An 18,601-nucleotide genomic window follows, 5' to 3' on the forward strand; every position below is an offset into this window, starting at 1 on the left:
TTCTTCTCTCTCACAATCTCTAGTCCTTCTACTTGCAAATTCTACCAGGCCTACTTTCCAACTGCATTTGACAACTACTCCTCACCTTCACCAGCACCACCTTTGTCTTGGGCACGATCCTTTCATGGATGCTATTCTAAGTGCTTCATTGGAAATCTGAATCCCCATTGCCTTGTAGTCCAGTCTGTGCACAATTTCAATTGGGTGTCTCTTAAAACTTCAGCAGAGTAATATTCCATGGTGTATATGGACCACATCTTCTTGATCCAGTCATCTATTTTTGGGCATTTGGGTTGTTTCCATAGCTTAGCTATTGTAAACAGTGCTGCTATAAACATAGGGGTGCAGGTGCCCTTTTGAATTAATGGTTCTGTGTCCTTCGGGTAAATATCTAGTAGTGGAAATGCTGGATCATATGGAACCTCCATCTTTAGCAGAAAATTTCACTTTGTCCTCTAAACCCTCCTGCAATTTTCTACTTCCTTCATGAAAAAAAAAAAAAAAAAAAAAAAAAGATGGTTATGGGAAGGGTGGAATGAAGCTCTTGCAGACACAAGTAGGCCACATATGTCAAGTGCCTAGTTACCTCTTGCCGCATTTCTAACATTCTTCCACTTATTAATTAATCCCCAGCCACACAGGATTCCTTGCTATTCCTTAAGCATTTTATAATGATAAGTCCTGACTCAGAACTTATTAGCACTTGCTTTTCCTATTGCCTCGAGCAATCTTTCTGTGAGTTTCCTAGAAAACAGAAGCCTGTGACTAAATTTTAGTGCTAAGCTTTTATTGGATGCTGCAACCTCAGGAAAGCAAGAGTGTGAGCAAAAGTGAAGTAGGTCAAGGAAGGATGGAATGCAAATACAATGTGCTGTGTGACTGAGCTGGTCAGATTTACCCCACAGCACAGCTGGTTGCTGGTTTGTACAGTAAGTCTCCTGAGAAGACATATATGGATATTCTGCATCTGTTAGGGGAAGAACAGAGAAGAATTTAGTGGTTAGCTCCTTCTTGTTTCTTACTGTTAAAAATTCAACCCAAAGAAATTCACCTAACAATTTCTAAGTTCATCAGTAGTTCAGAGCAGAAAAACGTGGCTGACACTTCAGGTAAGCACCTATACAGAATCTGGTACAGCCCACCCCTTATATAAAGAGATTCCTTCACACCCTCTTGTAAGAACATGTTGCCTTCAATTGTCCCTCCTAGAAAGAAGGCATAAGTCCAGTAAAGATGAGATGAGAGGCAATATCCTAGAAACACGAAACTGTAACTACCTGGATGGCAGCTATTCTAGAGTCAGACCTGGTCTTTATAACATTCCTCAACTTCCCATTCCATATTCATCCTATTGCACGCAGGAATTTGAATGATCCAGTTTGCTTGCCTGGAAATACTTCCTAAAATTGAAGGGTCAGAAGTCTTCCTAGCCTGTCCTTAACAGACCATACTTGCTACATTTTCTGTCACTGTTATCACCAAATGTGAATGCTTCAAGATACTTCTGGAAACCCATACACTGTAGACACATAACCCAAGTCCCACATAACCCAGCTCACAGAGGTATATTTATTGCAAAAGTAATTATTCTTAAGATCTAATGTCTGAGACTTAAAAATTCTTCTTCCAAAATCCTGTACTAATTTCTTTTTTTAGTAATTATTTCTCTTTTGTTAAAGACTCGCCACTGAATTTTGTAGGCATTGGGTTCCACAAAATTTAGATAAGTCCAAGTCAATTAACCCAATGAGTACAATAATTCTTTCTTTTCCTATTGATCCAGAGCCCTAAGACATCAAAATAGGTGACAGCAGCTGCTTTCAGTTCAGTGTAATACATGTAATGTCTCCCGACAGAAGCAGTACCCTCAGGAAAAATTACTTTTAACCTGACATAGCTTCAAGTTTCCAATTCATCGAACACAGTTGCACCATTTGTCACTAGAGTGATGTGAGAAGAGCCAATTCTCCTTCTAGACTTTGGTTGCAAGATCCATGTCTGTCAGTTCTTGAGAACACAATGGACCACCAGCTCATTGCAGGGACTGCTTCTGAGAGGATAAAGTCCTAAGCCTAAGGTGACATTTATGTACACTTGTGACAAACTGCCCCATTGTTCTATTAGGGGAACTGCTTCTAGGTTATAGGGTGCATGGTAACTCCTGTGAATCCTACATTTAGAAATGCATTATCTCCTATAGCATAAGACACCTGTATGGAATGCTAAGTCAACAGAAAAGTCCTTCTGTATGTTCTCAGAGTGCTGCATGCAGAATCATTATCATTAATCATCATTAATCATCAAACTCTGTCATGAAAGCAAGGAGGGTGGTCAAGGATTTGCTCTTTCCAGTAAAGTTCAAAATCTTTGTGGTCTAGAAGAATATGGTTGATACCAGGCAATCTCTCTAGTGACTCATCAAATGCACTGAGCAGAAAACTATGACAGCAAATCTGAAGAAGGTGCATAAATATGACACCCCCCCCCCTTCTTTCTGGTCTCTTCTCAAATACAGATCTTATTTTGGAGGCCTTCACTCATCCCTTCCTATAAATAGCATCATCTCAATCTCTCTCCAGCTCCAACTTTTCCCCTTTTATTTTCCCTTCAAACTCACATCACCATCTAACTTTTTAAATGCTGGCAAGTTTATTTTTGATGTCTATGTTACCACTCTAAGGTGTATGGTCCACAAAGGTATACATTCTGTCTGTTAAATTTTCTGTACCTACCTAAAATAATTTTGGCATGTGCTTAGCTACCACACATGCTCCCTGCAAGCAGTCATAGTCAGTGGAATTTAGGAAGTGGGGTAAAAGATTGGGATTTGCTTTTCTGGGAAAAAAGCAAAAGCAAAAATAAGGCAAAATCCCAACATAACTTTTAGAGCAATGATATGTAAAATTATCTTTAAAGAGACGTATTGATTTCTGAGACTGTAAACTTTAATTTGTGTAAGATTAACATTTCTAAGGAACAGAAGAAATGATAAATTTGATTGCTGCAAAAATATAGATATGAGAATTACAGGGTGATAATCTTCCACTGCTTGTCTAAATTCTCTCCATGAAAGATTTGCTGACTCAAAGCCAGAAAAAGCTTAACCCCAGTGACATTTATAAAGTGTTTCCACTGACAGAAATAGATATTTTCATCTCAACCTAATTGGTTAAATATTCAAATCATGTAACTCACTGTCTTTGTTTAAAACCATGTCTCTGCTGTACTCTTTTTATGAAAATAAACTTCCTCTATGACTTTCCATTAAGATGAGATGATGGAGGGAAACTTTTGGAACATCCATACACTCTATTAGTGCATTTTTCCTTCCAGATTTGGAACTTCACAAACTGAGATATATATATTCATTTGAAAACAAATGAAGAATTTGTTTTTTCAACTTTTCATTTTGATTTGGAAATTTTGGTTTTTGGGGAAAGAAAAAGACTAAATTTTCATGTCAACAAAATTCTATATAAAAGAAATATTTAATACTAAAACAGTGGGGAGCATGGAAACTCAGAATAAATTACTTTAGCTTAGTCTATTTAGCTTTATAAAAATTACTGTAAAATTGGACTTATTTTTTTCCTGTTTTGGCGCAAGTCGATACCCATATTCTCCAGGATTGGCACCTGACTTTTGCAATTACTTAGGAACAAGTCAATTGGGTGACTCGCCATATAATCTCATAAGGTCTTGAATCTTGGCACTCATCAGACTGTGCTAGAATTATCTCTTCATCTCTGTCCCAAAGTTGAATTAATTCCAAATCACAGAGTTATAGCACATTTTGTTATTGACCTTATTTTTTCTATATGATAAAAGCTAAGCTTGGCTTCAACAAGGTAAATTGTCAAGAAATGTCTTCAAAAATGTTCTGATAGTTTTCCTGTACTAAAGATTATGCAAATAATCCAAATGGTTTATTATTTTTTTCAGAAAAATTTGCCATATGATCTTTTGATGTCAATGGTCATTGTTACATTATCAATCAACATTTAAGACCAGAGTGAAGGAAAAATCAAATCTGAATCATCTTTAGGTCCTTTTCTCCCAGCTCATAAGTCTTATTACCAATTGTACAGAAGCTAACTCCAGTATTTGTGTGATGACACTAGGAATAGCAAAGAGTATGTGACATTAACAATCAGCATGAAATAATTCACAAAAATATTCGATAATCACACACCTTGCTATGAAAATGGAGCATAATTGCATGAGCAAAGCCAATGCTGAATCCATATTCCTGGCTCCAGGAAGAACAGTGATTCTGAGGGTCCCTCCACGTGACCCCAGCGGAGAAGCTTTTAAGCAACTACCCCGCCATTTGCTGCCTCCGGACCAGGACTGCCTGCTGAGAAGCACTGACACTCATTTCGTATTCACTTCAGTGATTTTTTTTTCAGACCTGAATTCAAATGCTATTACAGCTTATACCTTATGAAAAATTCTCTTATAAGAAGCAGAAATAGTTGCACTTCTGAAAAACTGTTTTGCTTTTCTTTTATGAACATTAATTATTGTATTGCTGATTTGATTTGCTCTACTTTCTGCAAGAAAGGACAAAACTAATTTATCAATTTACCTCCAGCAGGCATAGCTACCCTGCATGTTTCATTTTTCTGAGAAAAATAAAATGACGAGCTTGGAGGGAGGAAAAACGGAGGCTAGACAGTGATACGCCTACTATCCCCCAAGGTGGTTTAGCTTCATGAGAATTCTGACAACCTCAGTTTACACCATAACTATGCCATTAATGCTTCCAGATACTGTAAAACTGGAGAAGGAACATACTTTTTAAAATCCAAGAGGGTCAAACTTGTGTGACCTCTAAATTACCTACACTGATCATAACATCACATATTTTGAATGCAGCATTTTTCCACAAATATGTGGGAAACTGGGGAAATTAATGCTTATAAAAATATCTTTTTTTTATGAAAAATCACAAAGGAAAAGATCAGCAGATACAGCTTTTTCTCATGGAATTTTCCTATTTTTAAGTGTTTCTTGTCCCACCAACACCTTGCATGAAAGTTCTCTTTCTGACTAGATGTATGTAAATTCCATTTTTCTTTGGTTCTGCGACGGAAGATTTGAAATTCTCCAAAGGATTCTTACTATTAAACTGAAGGAATAGAATACAAAATGAAATCCAACAGAATGTTTTTATAAACCCTTTTGAAGCCCAGAGACATAATTGCTGACAGGGGATTTATTTATTTTCATTCCAAGATAAATAGAGTTTAAGCCAAAAGCAACACTCCATCAGGCAAGCAAAAGCTTACAAGGGCAATGTCCTCCTTAAAATCTCCCAAGGGTTTTACTTATTACAGTAACACTCCCTCACAGGTTTCCATAAGCTGCTTCCAGTAACCTCTCCAGCCTGCCTGACTGTACTGCCCTGGCCTGTCACATCTGTGTGATCAAACTTTGCTTCTCACAGGAAAGTACTACAACTTCTCTCACAAGAAGTGTGTCTAATCGAGAGCCCGTGGCACCTCATCTGAGCTGTTTCCCCTGAAGTTTCATGGTAGAGGTAAATGCTTTTTTATATCAGCAATTTTTAATATAATTTCCACACTTATTTATTCCCTCATTAGAATGCATTTTCTTCAGCAGTTGCTTTGAAGACTGTCTGTGCTATCAAACTATAAGCTATTCCTTCTGGATGAGTATTACCTTTCTATTCTCAGAAATTAACCAGATAGCTGATCCAGTGTGGCATGCAATAAATCTTCATTTAAATAATAAAATGGGACTGTAGGATATATTACATCCCGATGTAGATTTTTTTTTTTAACCTTACCACTAATCACAATTGTGTACCAGAGAGTTGATCACATTTCAGTGGGAATTTTCATTATTTCTATGCCTCAAATCCTACACATAATTCTAAGAATTACCAGCATATTAAGCTGTCTATTTTGTTACTCAGGAAAAAAAAAATTTTTCTCAGTGTTTTAGCCAATTTAAATAAGTAAGCTGGTTGAAGATTTTTTTTCCTAGAATCAGAAAATCATCAACGTCTACTCAGGAAAATGGCAAAGTCATAAGAGATTGAAATAGTTTTATTAACAAAACAAATGTGAAGCTATTTGATCTTGTAATAAACATTAAAATTGTGCTACTATGATAAACTTGTACATAGAAAAGTTGCAGTATTGCTAAGGTATGTATCTACTCTCAGTTATCTAGATTCTGTACCCAAAATGGTATCAAAATTTTCATTGTCGATTATCTATTAAGGTCATTACACAAAGCTGAATATTGGGTGAAAATCAGTTGCAAAAGTCCTGGTGTTAAATACTGGCTTTTCTTACAAGTTAAATGGATTTAGGAGCTTTAATCAAAATCTTGTCATCTCAGCTTTGGCTTATTGAAGATGGATATCATAATCTTTCATTTTAACCATATTGAGAGTTCAGTGAGGCCATTCATAGAAAACTATTATGTATAGAGGATTGTAAACACTAATTTCTCCTTGTTAACAAAAGTCTTTTATTTGTTTCATCCTAATTTAGAGACGTGGTATGAACATGTGGTCTTATGTGTTAAATGGGGATTGTTATTTTTGTAACAGCGCAGCCCCGATACAAAAACGGGGTGCCTGACTGTGGGTCCTCACCCGCGCACTTAAAAGGACTTATCAATGCTCTACTGCAGGCACACACGAAAGGTTAATAAAAGGTTTATTTACAAGGGAAGGGCAAATGAGGAAATGTACAACTCAGGGAGAAAAGTGGGAGACAGTTTTAAATCCATCCTACTCGATCCGCCGACCTGGAATCCCAAATGGCACTCTGAGAGCTGGCCGCGAGCCAGGAGCCGTGAAGCCAGGAGGCGATCCAGAGAGCGCCCCCAAGGCCCTCGTGTTTGGTTTTTATACCAACCCTGGCTGCCTAACTCCACCCTCAGGTCCCAGCACCTTCCCTTTGGTGGTGACGGGATTTGTCTTTCCCAATGTTTTGATGGTTTTGGTCTGAGTGGGGGTGGAGTCCACAAAGCCTGTATGGGATTAGCTCAGGACTTCCTTTCTCCCTAACATTTTCACTTAATCAAAAACCAAACGAAAGGTGATTTGAATACTGGGTTTGTATTTTTTATGTCCTAGTAAATATCAGAGCTGCGATTGGAAGCTTCACTTTTGTGGAAAGTGGATACACCTGCATCTGTCATTAGCAGGGAAGTAAACTACTTTCCAATATGTCTGATTGGATCTAGGTGACCACATTACACCTAGTTGCAAAGGACTCTGGGAGTTGGGTCCCTCTCTTCCATCATTTAAGTGGGAAAAAGCAGGGCAAAGGGATTTTAGAGATAGAATTTCAGAATTTCTTTTACTTTCTCAAAAGAATTTTTCAATTCAAAGAAAAGTCAAATAATGCCAGGAGATGATCAAGTTGCTCTCATTTCAAAGCAAACAGTTTATCATTGGAACTTAAACGGTCACCATGGCAGAGAAAATACACTAGATTTCAATTTTCTTAACTCCTTGTTTAAAAATATACTAATTAATTTATGTCATTCACATGAAATCCAGTTAGTTTCATTTGTGTCTAGTTGGATTGTGTGCATTTTTATTTATTTCAGTTTTTGAGTTTGTGAAATATTGATATAATTTTAAAATTCAGAGTTTTTACAAAGGTATACATGCACCATCCACATCTCTCCTAATGTTTCAATCTCCCATCTTCTCTCCTGATGTCCACCTACACATATACAATGCAAAGCTCTAAATCCTAAGTAATGTATAAAAGCTAAGGAAATGTATACAAGTAATGTATAAAAGAAAATATAGCTTATATCATCATATAGTTTGTAGCTCATGTTTTAAATAATATTCATTTCATAAACACATTATACTTATTTGAGGATTAATTAGTAAGTATAAATTAATCATCATGAATTAGAAAATTAAAGTAAAAATAGAGCAAAATCAAGTTTTACTTAAGAACTAAATTTGTGTTTCCATTCTGAAAGTCGAGGTCTATGTTCTAAACATTCTAAATTTTTAGTTTAAGCCATTGATTTCTTTAAATATTTAAGATTTATGTCCTTGTTACAGTGTGTTTAGCAATTCTGCTTAGGCATACATACCACCACACCCTACCATTTCTTTACCACATGCTTAGAAGTACCTTTCCAGGTGGCGGTAAGAGATAGTGTAAGTAACCAAACTGATGGAATGGGTTCTGTGAACTCTACCTAAGAGAAGCAATTCATGTCTTTCTCTTGGCTTGCCCCCTTCCCTGTTATTTCACTCCTCACTCTCTTAACCACTGTCTACCATTTCAGTGCTAGGAAATCTAGATGAAAGTGCTCAAGGAGACAAGGGAAACCAAGTGCAAGAAAGCTATTGCTAGGTCTGGATCCCTTACCACTGCTAAAAATGCCAGGGCACAGTAAACAGGGGAGAACTATCCACTGTGAAAAAAAAAAAAAAAAAGAAAGAAAGAAAAATCAGCCCCATAGTGCAAATGAAATGGTCCTTTTTATGTTTTCTCCACATTAGTTGTCTCCTAGAGTTATAAAGTAGTATCTGGTGGTTTCCACCAGTTGAGAATGGCTAAGCACACCAGCTGCTCCTTAACATTCTTCTAAGAAACACTGTGATAGCAGGGACTTTACAATACTCCCTTGTGAACAATAGCCAACGTGCTTAGTTTTATTGTCAGAGCCTGTTTGAACCTGTAGGAGAATCCATAAGGTGCAATAGATGTTGCCCACAGCAACCAAAGTCAAAGCTTGTAAAGATAAAAGAAACAGATTTTGTTTTCTAGAAGGTTAGTGACAGAAAAGAAACTAAAAATGCCTCTCTGTACAGATAAGGAAAATTTCTAGGGAGATTAAGTAATATGCTGAAAGACATGAACTAAGTTGCCTGCAAACTGAGACAAGACCAGTGAAAGCTTCTTTTTCCTCTGTTTCTCATTTTTTCAAACCTAGTAATTTTTCAATACATCATCATTAAGGAATTTCAGGACAGACTATTATCTTCTATCATCATCATTTTACTATGTTAATTATAAACTGAGGAAAAATATTAAGGAAAATGTTTAATTGCCTACAAGTTGCTAGATGCTGGATTGGGCTTTTGGAGGTAAGGATGGGTGGAGAAACATGAAATAAAATTATTAAATAATAGTTTTTACCTGAGTTGGGAGAAAAGAAATTGACAGCTGGACAATAAACAATAATTCCCAAAGTAAAGTGAAAACACTTTGTGAGTATTTTCTGTAGTTTACTCCACTGAAAATCAGAAAGAACTGAAATCACTGTGGTTGGAAATGACTTAAGACTTTATATCAAACTTTAAGATATCTGTAGTCTGAAAACCTGAGTAGGATTTAGATAAGCAATGGTATTTAGATAAACATGGCTTTATGAGTAAGGTGTGATACATATGGCTTTTTATTAAACCTTTTAAAACACTGACATCTGTGGCTCTCTCCAAGAATGTCAAATGACAGTGAAAAAGTGAAACTTTTAAAATATTACAGGTCTTATCAGTAAAATAAATAAGAGCACGCAGAGTCCAATTTTGGAGTGGATAATATAAGAATTTGGTAGAATATTGCTTCAGAGAAGGAGATACTATAAACAAAGCCAGTGGGTGTCGATATCAAAAGATGACTGATGAAGGCTGAAAATTTAGGATGGAGCTGTCACAAGTGCAGACACTGGAGGTGGGGCTAGAAATGAGGAACATAGTTGTTAAACCAGCTTTCTATTTTTGGGGGTAAGTAATTATAAATTCATTTTTAATAATATAGTTTATTTTTCAATTTAATTTAATTTAATTATTTATTATATATATATATATATATATATTACATCATTGTTCATTTTTAAACAATTTTTGCTTCCCCCGCCCCAGGTGCAGTCCCCATAGAATTTCCACCACCCATGCACCTGTGCACCATCACCTCAGTTCCCTGTGCTCCCCCTCCCTCCCTCCCCTGCAGGATGTCTCTGGTTTATAATTATCTGTTTTTGTTTTGTTTTGTCATGTTTTGTATTATTATTTTTTGAAGGAATTATGCTCAGAGAAATAAGTTAGAAGGAAAAAGAAAAATATTGGACAGTTTTACTTATAGGAGGAACATAGGGCAACCAAATAAGACATGGGGGGGGGAATAATAATAAACCAGCTTTAGAAATGAAAAATCCTTAGGTGACAACTGCTGTAGAAAGTATCGGGAGGCACGAGCAGAGGAGGCATGAATACAGAGATTGAAGACCATCAGAGAGACTCACCAGTCCTTACAAACCAAACTAGTCACACCCTAGAAGCCATTCACTTAACAATAGATAACAATTCCACAAAGGAATGAGCCCCTCCCCAAAAGAACAGTATCTCAGAACAATTTCTGCACTGCCTAGAGGCAACTTTCCCGCCCGCCTGAGACTACAGAGGTGACTCTCTTTTTTTCTTTCTCTTTTTCCTATAAGCCTGTCTTTTTAAAATGTAACCTTCACCTGCCCATATCTGTGTAAACACTTTGTTCTCCTGGTGAGGGAACTCTGGTGAGACTTCTCTCAGCGTAACTCTAGGACCTCACTCACTGAACCCCACAACTCGCCAAATCCACGTCGATGATTGCAGGAGAGACCCCCTTATAGCCCCTAATGTATTTAACAGAAATATCTTCAGATATCACAAAACATCTATCCCACAGTCCCTTTTCTGTTATCCAACTCAAAATTCTCACCTCACCTCTCAGCAAATCCACTGAGCTTAGGTTGTTAAGAGTCTGAGTCATGGTTTCCTCAATGTGCTACAGTTTTATTGACTCATTCCTCCATCTCTTGAAGCATTTATTGTGGGGTTTGCCAACACCTTAAACTATGGACTAGTAAAGATCTTAGCCACCTTACAAGCACTTGTCATGTGATCTAAGTCCATGCCTGAGCCTGAACATCACACACCCCCTCCAAAGGCTCTGCTAACCCGGGTACTAACATGGCTTCAGGGTTTGAACTCCCTGATGTGAGGCTACCAGACTGGGCAATGTATGTCAAGGATCTTGACTGTTGAATAGGATTTGATTCTTTATTTCCAGGCAGTCTTAGTCAGCTTGAACTGCCCTCTCAAAATACTTTAAGCAGGGTGGCTTAACCAAAGCAATTTATTTTCCCTCAGTTTGGAGACTGGTGAGTGCAAGACGGAGGTGCCAGCTGAGGAGGAGACTGAGAAATCATGAAATTAAAAGAGGAAACAGACGAAACAGTTATAAAAGTACAACTTACCCACATCTATCACACCTGAAGGCTTGGGGACTCAATTTTACCAACACATAAATCATCATCAACAAACCAACAGCTTGAAACCTGGATTTGGGGAGACGCCAAGGAGAATGCTAATCTTTCTCAAATACCAGTAAATTCTAGTGGCTCACAGTTTCTAACAGGACGGCTTTTCTTCCATTTTTACCAGCATGAAGATATGCCCCACCTCCTGCTTTGAATGTTTTCTTTCCCCTCTTAAAGGTTTTATTAAAATAATACTTTATTCTTTTAATGGCGATAACATTAGAATTCTCCCCATCAGGTATCGCCTCCGTAGGGCATAGGGTACCCACCAACAGGTCACCCAGAGTCCAGCACCAGTGCCCGTGTGTGGTTACTGCAGGAAGAAGCTGTGCTTAAACATGTCTATCCCTCCTCCTCACTCCCACCCCAGACAGTGGACCACTCACCCAGACTGCTTGGTGATGTTCCTGAGAAGTGCTCCTTAAGGACCTCAAAGGAAACTTCTTTTCTATTTGCGGATAAAGCTGTGGCTCAAAACTGAGTGAGTTTCACTGGACTCAGTGTAGTTCCTGGTGAGAGTTCTCTTCCTAACACCCTTCTTATTGTGTCAGAGAGTGGGGAGAGAAAGAGAGAGAGTATTGTGGGGTCTCTTTCCCTTCTAGGAGATTAGGTGTCTAACTGCAAATACCTTATGACCTCATTTAACTGTCACCTCCTCACAAGCCTTATCTCCAAATACAGCCACATTGAGGATTAAGTCTTCAAAGTATGATGATGTTGGGAGAGACACAAACATCCTGTCCCTAACACAGACTCCTGTACACACTGGAAGAAGCAAGCAGAAAATCTCAAGGTCAGTATTAAAACTCTGACTCGCTCCTATCTTTGGAGACACAACCATGATTCAAAATGAGAAAGAAAAATTCAAATCCTAGTATATTGGAAATGTCCATTTCTTTTAGATGCCATAGGATTCCTTGATTTTCTCCTTTTTTAAACTTTCCTAACTAAATTGGAACTCAGTGATCCTAAGAAGTCATTGTTTTCAGGTATTTCTGAGAGTTAGTTCTGACATTTTTCATGCTCAATTAGTAACCTAATATGACACCATCATTTTTCAAAGAAAAGGACTCAAAATTTGTCCAAAGGATTGAATTTCAATAGTCAATATGTAACTTCTTAATAGTCAAGATGTAACTTCAATCTGAATTTCAATAGTCAAGATGTAACTTCTTAATCTTAAATTAGCTTGTTTTCAAACAGTGGGCTGATTTACTAAATTCAACTGCTTTGTTGTTTTGTTTTTCATTTTGTTTTTTAATATGCTATTGGGTTTGTTTCACCATCATGTGTGGGGGCAGATATGAGAGACAGAAGAATTGGAGAGTGGATAATATAAACCATTTTACATGCCCTAGAATTTTTCCAAATACTCTAAAGGATTTGAACATAAGAGAAGAAAACTGTATTTGGACTGCCGGCAAGGAACTGCACTGTGAATTTAAGCAGAATAAGTCAATCCTTGTTTCTTTTCATTATGAGAAGGCCAAAGAAATTTTGCAAAAAGAAAAAAAAAAAAGCTCTATTTCAAGAAGAGTCTCTTCTTTCTCATCATTACTTTCGCAAGCAGTATCATATTTTATGGTAATGGTTAGAGTGTGACCACAGAGCTACCTACTCCTTCTTGTTATATTTTAGCCTAATAGCAACGGGGATAATTTCAGCCTTGCTTCTGGGTGATTGTAAATGTGCTTATTATCTGTGTCCTCTGAATTTGCAGGAGTACAATATGTTCCATCTCTTGTTTTGTTTGTCAGCAGGGAGAAACTATTTTTTGTGGTCCCTGTTTATGCTAAGTTTTAATGGAATGAGAAAAATCAGCTCTTACCACCCGAAAGTAACTTGTATCAGATTAAATACTTTCTCCTCCAAATTTAAAAAAAATCATAAAACCTTAATAACAGCCTATGCAAAGTACATTATTATTTTCTTTAACTACAGAATTAAGGAGGTGTATCTTTGATTTATGGCTTTGAATATGTTGTTAATTTTCATGTTATTTGCCTACTAGCAACTTATCTATAAAATGATCATTAAAAATATTCTTTTTCTTTGGCCTCCCTGGTGGCACAGCAGGTTGAGCGCTGCACTGTGAAGCTGTCCTCAGCCTCTGCAGCACCAGTTTGATTCCCAGCCACCAGCCAGGGAGAATCCCACATGGCGAGGCAGACCTCTCCTGTCTCGCCCGCTGCTCCCCTCAGCAGTGTCTTCTGTCCATCTGCCTGTCCTGCTCCTTGCTCTGTCTCTGATGAATCCTCTCACCCTCCTGCGACTCTGACCTGTACCCCAGCTCTTGCATAAATAAAAATAAATAAATAAAATCTTTAAAAAATATATATTCTTTTTCTTGACTTTTTGAATGATAATAATCTTTGAAAAGTCATATTATTTCTTAAATATCAAGACAAAAGCCAACTATGTACCATATAAATTTAAATTATTCCCTTGAGAATCTTCCTTACTTGAGAATCTTTCCTGCAACTTGAGTTGTAAGAAAGATATTCTTCTAATAATCATCACTTGTCTTAGACTAAGTGTATAAGGCCAAATCCTTAACTAGATCCAGACCTAGACATTCAGTGAATTTCAGACTCAGTTAACAGCCCTGTCATCTGCCCTGATCATACCCACATCTCCAGCCCAGAAAATAGTGCCTGGCATACAGGAAGTAATTATTGAATTAATAAATTAGTGATAATGTGCCTTATAATCTTTTTCCTTTGAATTTAGTCAACATGAACCAACACTAACAAAATAAGATCAGGGAAATTTTAAGCAGGATTAAACTAACAGTCACTAACACTAAAGAATTTAAATAAAATTCGGAAGATCAAGGAAAACCTTAAAGAAAATAAATCCTCAGCAAAACTAAATAAATACATAAATAAATAAATGCTCAGTGACACAGACATTAAGAGATATGCAAGTTTTAAAAGAAAATATGCATTTCAATCCTGGTGCTTTTAAATAGAAATGCATTTCTGCTGTCATTGGTTTAGTTTCATAATAAAATAGTATTTCTAAATTTTTTCATAAAGTATTTTTCTTGCTTTCTGTCTGCTCTTTTTCAAGTTTTTTGTTTTTTTTTTTCCTTATTGAAAATTCACTTACAGTTTAATATTCATCCAGGGAAAGGGTCCTGGCTAATCTTTATAGGGACTGTGAATTATATTTTGTTGGGTTGGTTTTAATTTATTTGGACACTAAATGTGAAGTTGGGTTGGAATCAGGAGAGAGGTCATCCACAATGACCCTATGTCACGTGGAAGTGCTTAAAATTTCTCTGCTAACAACAATGCCATTTCACTGCCTTTGCCTGAATTCATTCATCTGTTGTCTATGCTCATTTTTGGTTTATAGTCTTGTTTTTCGGTTCATCAGCAGTTGGTAGCTTATTTTATGTCTCAGAGTCTCAGTCCATTTATATGAGTGATTTCGAGGTCCACAAATGTAAAAACTTTGACATCTGATTTCCTTCTCCTCTTGGCTACAGAGGTTGAACTGTGAACATCCTTCAAGCTGAGGACACTGAGGGATGATGTTAGTAAACATTGCCAGCACCTGGGAGCCAGTATTCAAACACAGGTAATGTGACTTCAGAGTTTATGATCTCAAGCATGAGACTAAGAGGCAAGAAAATGCTTTTCAAAACTCATTAGACTTCATTAGAATGAAACTCAAAACTGTCACAACAATTAAAAATCACCTGTTATTATGTAACCTTATTTACACAAAAGTTAATGAAGCATAGAGTTGTCAGATGACACAGGAGACTTACTGAACTTTCATAATAGTGCATGTCAAGATCAGTGGATGCAAAATGAAAGGGGTTGGGGGGGCAGTAGATAGACAACTAGTTTAAAAGAAACATTTGCAATGACAATGCAACCATAGAGAGGAAGCTTTGCAGCTCCAAATGACGCCCCCATCCCTGGCCTCTCTCTTCACTGAATGTACAAGGGATATTTGTTCCTGTACAGCTCACCTGTACCTGGCTGAATAGACCAGGGATGGAACCTCAGGCCCTAGGCAAGAATCTATAGGGTCAAGAAGATTTTGAGATTTCCTAGACAATAACTCTGCTTCCACCCAGAAAAAAATATCCAATGTAACTACTCAAATGCCCTCTCTTAGGAACCCTAAGTATAAGATATTTTAAAAAATAAAATTATTTATTATTGATACAAAATGATGTAAAATCCCTTTTAGAGCATGTACCTCTAAATAGTCTGGGGTCCCAAGTTACTCCTTTTATGTATACTAACAATGTGTTATGAATGGGGAAGTGATTTCTCGACAGTTCTATTAGTTGCTGTAACAAAGTACCACAAATTTGAGGGCAAATTGATCATTGCACACAAATGTAGTATCTGACAGCTCTGGAAGCCAGAAGTCCAAAATGGAGTCTGCTGAGCTAAAACGAAGGTGTTGCATGGATAGTTCTTTCTGGAGACTTGAAGGGGAGGGTTTAAATAAAGAATAAATTTATGATTTCAAAAAAAAAACAAAAACACCTGAGTCCCTTGGTTCAAGACTTCCTTTCAGCTGCAGCAGCACTTTGATCCCGGCTTCCCTCTTCACACCAGGAGCCTTGTCAGGGAGCCCACCTCTGTCTCCTGGATAGTCCCTCCACCTCAAAATCCTTACTTTATGACTGCAGAGGAGGAGCAGGGAGAGGGATCAGAGGGAGGGAGGAGCAAAGGGGGCTGAGGTGATGGTGCATGGGTGCCTTGGGGAAGGAACCTCTATGGGGACTCCACCTGAGGGGGTGGGGGGAAGCAAATATTGTTTAAAAATGAACAATGATGTAAAAAATTTAAAAAATAGTTATAAAAAAGAATTCTAAAAAAATAAAAATACTCTTGACATTGAAAAAAAATCCTTACTTTATGCACATCTAGAGTCACATTTGCTTCTTGACACAAACATTGTCATAGTCTGGGGGATTTGGACCACAGTGTCTTTGAGGACCATGATAATATCTAGCGCAGGCAGAAAGCCCTAGCAAGGGCTTAGCTCTAAACCTAGCCCAGCCAGCAATCCACTCCCCCCATTGACAAGGTGTGCTCACTGGACTAACTGCCTAATATCTGTACCTCCCTACTGCCTCCCTCTCTCTCTCTCCCTCTCTTTCTCTCTCTCTCTCTCTCTTTCTACTCCCTCCATTGACCAGAAGTGCTCACTGGGCAAATTGCCTAATCGCTCTCTCCTCTCAAAAAAGGAAACATAATACTTACTTTATAGATAAATAAAACATAGTACTTGCCTTATAAATTCAAGGTTAAGTGAATGAATGCATCTAAAGAGAAAAAAAAACTTGTAACTGTGCTTGGCATATAATAATGTTTTCTTGAAGACAAGGAACACATAGGGAGACGCTGGAAAAGAGCTGACTTCTATTATTTTTTAAAATGCTACTATAGAGACAAAATAAAACCTTTCATTAAACTTTGCAGAGTTCTGCAAACACTGCAAAAATCATACCAAACAATATGTACTGTAAACTTGTAAAAAAATAGTTTAAATAGCTTGTACTAGTAAGTTGATAAACTGGTTAACTGACAAATAATTTTCTGTGAATTGACCATGAGGGCCTTCCTTAAACGTATAAATACTCACAATTTTCCCTTTTGGAAAAGTTCCCATTCATTAATACAAGGGAGTGTGTGATCATTCACTTTATGTGTTAACTTGGTTAGGCTGCGTTATTCAAATCACTTAACTGAAATCACAATTTAGAAGATCAGTTATATGTTCAAATTAGATCTTCAGTGGGAAATGAGGAAAATATTTTCCAGTCTTTCATTATACAAGTGTATGCCACCACAAAACAACTTCTACTACATAAATGTATATTATATCACGAAATGTCTTGTCTGTTTTTGGCCCGACAGCTGTATTTTAAAAAAAAAAAGAAGAAGATTCTTGTTTGGTTTCATTGCTGTTTTTCTGCAAACTCATTTTTCAATGATATTCAGCACAAAAACAGTCTACGTGTGAGAACAATGAAGTTAGATGATACCACTGAGGGCAAGAATCTCAAAATCTCAGCAGAATTCAATTGCTGTGGTATTGCTGTGAAGGGTCCAGAATTCAAGTAAGAGAAGAACCCTACCAACATTTTGACATTAATAATGTTATCTGTCCTAATGAAAGAATACTGCAGAATAAAATAGATTAGTAATTCATTCTGGGCCACCAAAAATTTGGAATAGAAAGTCATTTTATATGTCAAGATGTACTGGTATCAAAAATTTTTTTTTTCTTAACAGCCAGCTATGAGAAGACTGCATTTTGGTCCAATGTTAATATTTCTGTATATTTTGTAAGATTTAAAGCATTGTGTTCCTTTTCAGTTACTGGGACTACATGCATAGTGTTTATATTTGCATCATTCCACAGTAGGTTTTGCTTCAATAAAGTATATTTATTATTGTTGTTGGTTTTCAGCCTGTTTAATATTTTCTAAGCATGCCCTTCGATGCACACCTTTTTAGAAAACAAATGCAGCTCATTGATTAATGATCACAAACTTAATAGTAACCCTGGACTCTATTGAATGCTTGTTAATGGTAGGATTAAATGGAATGTAATACCTGATTTAATCCTAATGAGGATTTTGAAATGTATATGCCATTATTTTCTATTCTGTTCTAAGATAACTTTCCCAAAACTTCCATAGAGTCATTTCCAAAGGTGAGAAATCTAAAAATAGCAGAATATAAATTCATAAATTCTGGAATCTAAACTATGGGATATCTGATTTCTGATTTCATAGGGCTGTTTCTTCACCCACCTCTCATTTACCCTGAACCCCGCACCCCAGCACCCTTTGTGTAATGATAGTCTACCCACTATCTTTTCGAGTAAACAATTTTGTGTAAGGCATTTACTAGGAACTTTGTTTCATTAAAATGAAAAGCCTACCAGCATCAAACTGTTCTTTAAATATAGATTTAATCCACAATGGACATAAATAACCACAGAATACCATTTGTCTTTGCCAATTGCAGCTTTTACTAATTATAATGAGTTCCAAAATTTCATGATGTGGAACCATTTTTTAGGTCTCCTCTGACAGTGATAAAATTGGGTTCTCTTTGATGCTAACTTGTATGCTTGAACGACTCAGCGATTGAGTGACTCTAACCATCCTTCTAGCACCGCTCCTGATGGAGGGCTTCTCTTGAAAAATAATCCAAAGAAAATTAATTGCTAGTGCTATGACTGATGCACCCCTAAATTAGAAATATCTAAAAAGTCCCCCTCACTTCCACCTTTT

General features: G+C 37.0%; 1 protein-coding gene across 20 annotated transcripts in view; it reads left to right on the forward strand.

The window, feature by feature from the left end:
- Positions 1–17,713, forward strand: part of LOC119257989 (disintegrin and metalloproteinase domain-containing protein 25-like) — a 94,084-nt gene extending 76,371 nt beyond the window's left edge. For 17 of the 20 annotated variants that reach the window (XR_008554043.1, XR_008554042.1, XR_008554049.1 and 14 more), the window contains 5 exons: positions 5,450–5,542; positions 11,150–11,831; positions 12,001–12,112; positions 14,813–14,904; positions 17,214–17,713. The gene's annotated coding sequence lies outside the window, so the exon portion shown is untranslated. Of the gene's footprint in view, positions 1–5,449; positions 5,543–9,976; positions 10,423–11,149; positions 11,832–12,000; positions 12,113–14,812; positions 14,905–17,213 lie in introns of those variants that run through there. The other 3 variants (XR_008554044.1, XR_008554053.1, XR_008554051.1) reach the window with 3 other exon arrangements.
- Positions 17,714–18,601: the final 888 nt, after the last annotated feature.

Source organism: Talpa occidentalis, unplaced genomic scaffold (genome assembly GCF_014898055.3).
Source record: "Talpa occidentalis isolate TD23 unplaced genomic scaffold, MPIMG_talOcc4v2.1 talOcc4.4, whole genome shotgun sequence".
Classification (NCBI taxonomy): domain Eukaryota; kingdom Metazoa; phylum Chordata; class Mammalia; order Eulipotyphla; family Talpidae; genus Talpa; species Talpa occidentalis.